Genomic DNA, 6,000 nt, shown 5'->3' on the forward strand with positions numbered 1-6,000 from the left:
AGATGATTCTTATGATTGTTATTTAGTGTGAAAGAGTTTGTGGAAGGTTAAAGAATGCGGTCTAGAGTGAATCACTCCCTGGACATGACAAGCTTATACCATATATGAGAATGACTACATTTTTAAGTTGAAATCTCTGGAAGAATTGGCAGAACCGATTCCCGCTTTTTACTTGTAGGAATGTGAGTTTTAAATAAAAGGCTGGTTCAAGGATTTCTCCCTTTGTGAGAAGAAAGTTGCTGTGCTGGCAGAGGACTGTCTCTCCCTTGCAAGTCAAACTTACTTGGTTCACTTGTGTCTTACTTAACACTTGTCTGTGTTTATCAGCTTTCTAACTCTATCAAGGTACTACAGGTAATACAAATGTTGCTCATAATAACATCACAGAACCTCACTTCAAAAAACCTGAAGTAAACCCTTCATGTTGGAATTTCAGTAAACTAATGGTTTAAATCAGTCCTCAATAATTGCACTGCACAACCTCTGGTGGAGAATGGGATGCAGTGTTTAAATAAATAGACGTTTTGAAATATTTTGTTATTAATATATTGTTAGGATCCCTGAGGCTTTGACTTTGCACAACTTCTCTGTTCCCTCTTTTAGCTCATGGTGTTTCTCAAGCTTCTTGTGTTTCTTGTTTGTGATGATGCTATCATTACTTCCCTATTTCCAATTAGCCATCACATGTATGGATCTCGAAGTCTTACCTTAGCCCAACCATTTTACCCTTACTTGGTGGCGCTTCTCACTTTGACACTATACTTGACACCGGTACCCCATTCGAGCTACTGGGATACGGTGATCCATATATGCTTTGGATTTTAATCAGCAATTATGTGCTGGACTGTAATAGGAGGATCTTGGATTCCGTCTCATATTGTAGACACTATAGCCTCTATTCATTTTGTGTGAAGTGCCTGTTTCTCTGCTGTTCCTCTTTCTATTGGTTGATATCAGACACTTCGCAATGCAGGGTTTCATCAATTGCATGATAGTTCTTTACAGTCCACCTCTTTCACATACAGTTTCCGCTGCCTTGGACATTCATTTAGCAGTTCGGCATTGATGACCATTTTTTAGATGCACTCCAGGATCTTTATTGTTACATCCTGTAGGGTGACTCTGGTGCTCAATGTTCCTCTGGCTGCCTCCTTCTGCTTAATATACAGTCCCAGAGTGTTTGCTTTAAATGAAACCCTCCATGTATTGAGGAGCTTCCTTGTCTTGACAACTATTTCCTGTCTTGATCAGGCAATTATCCAATAGGGGTATCTGATGACTGGCAGGGCATTCGATATTGATGGCTTGGAGGATGTTTTTACCATTCAGCTGGCTTTTCAGGATCTACTTTACTTTCTTGCCACCCAAGGTATTTGTAGTTGTCTTGAAAGTCCCTAATGTTCCCCTCTGGTAGTTCATCCAATTTAGTTATGATCACCTGGCTTCTCTTTGATACCATATGACCTCACCGGTATAATCCAAATGACATTTTAATCTCCATATATCTGGTGAGTCTATATACAAGTAAGTCAATATCTTGCGTAACTAAACACAGTGTTATACATCTGGCCTTGCAATTTTGAGTGACAGTTGTACATCTTCCTGCAGCGTTCTAATACCTTCACCTCTTCTCCTAGAACTGGAAATAGATGTATGTCTGATCAGCATAGTTACATTTTAAAATAAACACCAGAAATTTAGTGCAACTTCTATATACTCACTAGCTATATTATTAGGAACACCTTGCTGGTTTAGACACAGGGTTGTCTTCAGAACTGCTTCCATTTTTCATAGCATTAATTCAGCATGGAACATAAAACACTGCTCAGAGATTTTGGTCCATATTAACAATATGGTATCAAGCAGTTGCAGAAGATTTCTCAACAGTGCATTAATAATGTTGATCTTCCCTTCCACCATATCCAAAAGATACTCCATTGGATTAATATCTGGTGACTATGGAGAACATTTGAGAACAGTGAACTCTTTGTCATGTTCAAGATACAAGATACAAGTTTGAGAAGATTCAAGCTTTGTGATATTGTAGCCCATCTGCTGTATGGTTCAACATATTTGCATTGAGAGACAGTATTCCACATACCTTGGTTGTAACGAGTTTCTCCTCTGACATGAACAACACTTTTTCATCCACACAACTGCTGACATTTAGATTTTTTTAGTTCATTTTCTGTAAATGGTTGCGCACTAAAATTCCAGTATATCAGCAATTTTTGAAATGTTGAAAGACCATCCTGTCCGGCACCAACAATCATGCAATATCCACTCCACTATGATGGTCAGCTGAACTTCAAGTCATCTTCACGTTGTCTGGATGACTAAAGGCATTGAGTTGCTGCCATGTGATTGGCTGATTCATTGTGTATTTTACAAGAAATTGCACAAGTGTACCTTATAAAGTGACTGTGTGTGTGTCAAAGATGCTGTTTAAATAAAGGTCAATAAAACAACTGCCATCAGTGTGTGAAAGTGGGAACTCCGGTACCACTAATGAATTGTACACAACACATTATGTGTGAATTGTAGCTGATAAGCACTAACGTCTTTGCCCACACAGTGACCTGACCTTATAGTGCAATGTGAACCAAGACACCTTTGTATTTCCTTTGTTTCTTTTTCCCATCCCCACTGGTGGAAAGTGAAATGTTGAGACTGGCTTCATGTTTTAAGAACTACTCGATCATGGACAGATACACAAACACGCAGGCAGAGCATCACGAAGCCGAGCAGCAGGAACCGTGTGAGCACTGAAACTTCAAAAAATCATTTCACACTTTATACGTCTTTCCAACCCTTTTATGTAATGTAGACTTTTTAACATTTACTGACATATGACTGGAGCTAAAGTGCCAACAATTAGTTACAATTGATTAGAATATTCAGCACCTGTGAATGATGATGTGAATCATACCCAAAGTACTTAGGCTCACATAAACAGCAGCTTAGCTTTTGTGGCCAAACAGTAAATTTTACATTGTAAATTAAAATGATTGATAAAACTGTATATACTGTACATTAAGTGTGTTTCTGTTTTAAACAGACAGAATAGTTTTTATGCTTAGGTTAGTTAACGGTTGACCTCTGAAACGTCACTCCATCTGTCTGCCTGATGTACTTTCTCACTCCATGATGGAGGCGAGCAAAGAGTCAGCGGGTTCACATGGCTGACCGGAGAGCCATCCTGGATATAAAGTTTTTGGTGAGCGAGACGGACGGCCTCCCCTCTAGGGCCCCTAAGACTAACGTGATCCCCCATTTGTGTGGCTGTCATAAAGACTGGGCGCATTAAACCACTTTCCCACCACTAAGAGGATTACGAAGGTAATGCTCCCAAATCAAGGGATGCTCTGGTACATCTAGGCTTTATAAAGCTGAATTTAATAACTTATTCATAAGGTTCCTCTGAGATTTTGTCCTTTGGAGCAAAGTGATCGCTTAGCTGGACATTCAGCTTGGATGTTGTAGCAGCTTTGCCAGTAGAAAAAGTAAAGGTCTCATAAACGTTGTACAAATTACATGTTTTAAATATGTCCTTGGTGTTCTAAACAGATCTGAAATTATTGGTGTTCTTTAAACACAACTTTATTAACAAAGGTAGTACATACACACCCACTTTAAAAGATGCAGCCAGAAAAAAATGAAAGGAGTTTACCATCTCAAATCCAAAACCAGGAAAAGCAAGGTTTGAGTACAAAATGCTGAGAAATACATTGTCAAGCTAATAACAATCTAGTTGATTATCAGCGTTTTTAAGTTATCTTGTCTCAAGGTGATATTGGACCTCCTAATGGCTTACAAATGTACACGGTAGTTGGATTTTCAGAATACCCAGTCTGAAATACAACACAAACGCACCCTGAAAATTTCAATTTCAATTTCTAATATGGCTGCCATGCATGAAAACACAGTTTAAACTATTTATTTGTCAGGATCTGTGCCATGTCTGTCTGTTTGGTGCTATTTCTGTTCTTAGCCTCTAGATGGTGTTGGAACCGGAGGAGAGGTGACAGGTGTTCTCTATCTCCTTGATGATCTGCTGAGGAGTATTTAAGGAGGAGGCTGCCAGCAACTCACTGCCAGAGTGTTGCCCTTTGTGGTACATCTCAAGCCACATTTCCTTTGCCTTGCCTTGATCTTACTTTGCTCTTTGTAATTTTGGATTTGTTGCCTTGCAGGTTACCTGAACCTGACTTTGTCTTCAGCATCGAGCCCTGCCTGGATTACCGTCTTCTGGAAAAAAAACTATCCAGCTCCATGAACCAAGACTCAAGCCTCCTGTTACCTCATTGGATCAAACCAGATGGCAGTCTCCTGATTCCTTCGTTCCGTGGATCTCCCTCTGCGAACCCTGTCCACCCTCCTTCTTCCATTGCACCAACTACAGAAACTCTGGGACCATCAATCATCCTGGCACACCAGTGTTCACTGTCTCCAGTCCCACGGGTAAACAACCTCCTGTTCTCTCCACCCCCCTCTGGCGGATCTCTCCTTCAAATCAGTAAGACAGAATTATCATTTAAAGAATATAGCTCCAGAGTTTCCCCTTACATACGGTTCTGTTTATTTTACAGTTGGTATCCCGGTTCCAGTTTCCTGCACATTTCAACATACTGTTAATAAACTCCTTACCATTGAACTCTGTCTCCTGAATTGCTTTCTGCATGTGGGTCAAATCTGTTCAAAACATTATGACAGAACACTCTGGCCAACCCGACCCAGCAGAAGCATTCAGGAGAACTCTTTCAGAACAACATCATCAAATCACAACTCATTACTCTTCCCTCCGTTCTCTTTTTGAACAGCAAAAACAAACCAATCAGCAGATCGAACAACTAACCTCCCTGTTTCAGCACACCCTAAGCAACCTCACCGCCCCAGCTTTAGAGGGCTCTGCAGCCTCTCCGGTCTCCCAGCAACTTCCGCACTCACGTGATGTCACTTCCCCAAATCCTGAAAAATTATCCGGGGAGAAAGGTGATTGTAAGGGTTTCCTCCTCCAATGTACTCCTGTATTTAATCGCTCCCCACATCCTTTTCCATTTGACTCAGTAAAGATTTCTTAAGTTCTGGGGTTACTCACCGGTAAAGCCCTGAGATGGGCGGAGGCGTGTTTTTCTAACTGTCTAGATTTTGGTTGTACATTCTCTGATTTTGAGGAGGAGTTTTGACAGGTCTTTTCCTGTGAAATTGATTTAACTGCCACTGCACGTAAATTATGGTCAATTAAACAGAGAAACCAGTCAGTGGCAGAGTTCTCCATTAATTTTCGCACCCTCGCAGCAGCCTCTGGTTGGAATGACTGTGCACTCAGAGCAGCCTTCTTCCAGTCTTTAAACGATCCGTTAAAGGATGAGTTGGCATTAATTGACGAGCCCAAGACTTTGAATGGACTAATCAATTTAGTCGTCAGACTCGATAATCGAATGAGAGAGAGAAAAAGAAAAAGATCCCGACTTGAACAGAGCACCGTTAGGATCCGTCCTCCTAGCCAAATCACTGAAACGTCTTGCCCCACCTCAGTTTCACATATTACAGAAATAGAACCCATGCAGATTGGGCGGACTCGGCTTTCCCCGGAGGAAAGATTGAGACACCACCAGACTAATCAGTGTTTCTACTGTGGCTCATCTGAGCATCTCCTGGCTGACTGCTCTATTCGTCCCACGGGACCAAAAGGCAAGGTCCGTCAGTAAGTAAGGGGAGACTGACGGACCGTCCACTTACCCCTAGACTCTGTTTACCGGCCACAATAATTTCACACCGCCCTTTTCAGAACCTATCTGCCCTTATTGACTCTGGTAGTGATCAGAACCTTATTGATCAGAGGTTAGTTAATGAAGCACAGATCGAGACTTTCTGCACCCCAGTTAGTGTCCTCATTAGACAGACAAAATTTACCACGAATCACTCATCGTACAAAACCTTTGATATTAATCCTTTCTGGAAATCATAGGGAGGAGATTTCTTTTTTTGTGTTTCCCA

The 6,000-nt window shown here is 41.1% G+C and overlaps 1 long non-coding RNA gene across 1 annotated transcript; it reads left to right on the top strand.

The window, feature by feature from the left end:
* Positions 1–4,044: 4,044 nt before the first annotated feature.
* Positions 4,045–4,654, top strand: LOC124883151. The gene is made up of 3 exons (XR_007042090.1): positions 4,045–4,114; positions 4,194–4,516; positions 4,590–4,654. It is a non-coding gene; the product is annotated as an uncharacterized LOC124883151 (long non-coding RNA).
* The last annotated feature ends 1,346 nt before the right edge of the window (positions 4,655–6,000 follow it).

The sequence above is a fragment of the Girardinichthys multiradiatus genome, chromosome 17 (assembly GCF_021462225.1).
Source record: "Girardinichthys multiradiatus isolate DD_20200921_A chromosome 17, DD_fGirMul_XY1, whole genome shotgun sequence".
Lineage (NCBI taxonomy): Eukaryota > Metazoa > Chordata > Actinopteri > Cyprinodontiformes > Goodeidae > Girardinichthys > Girardinichthys multiradiatus.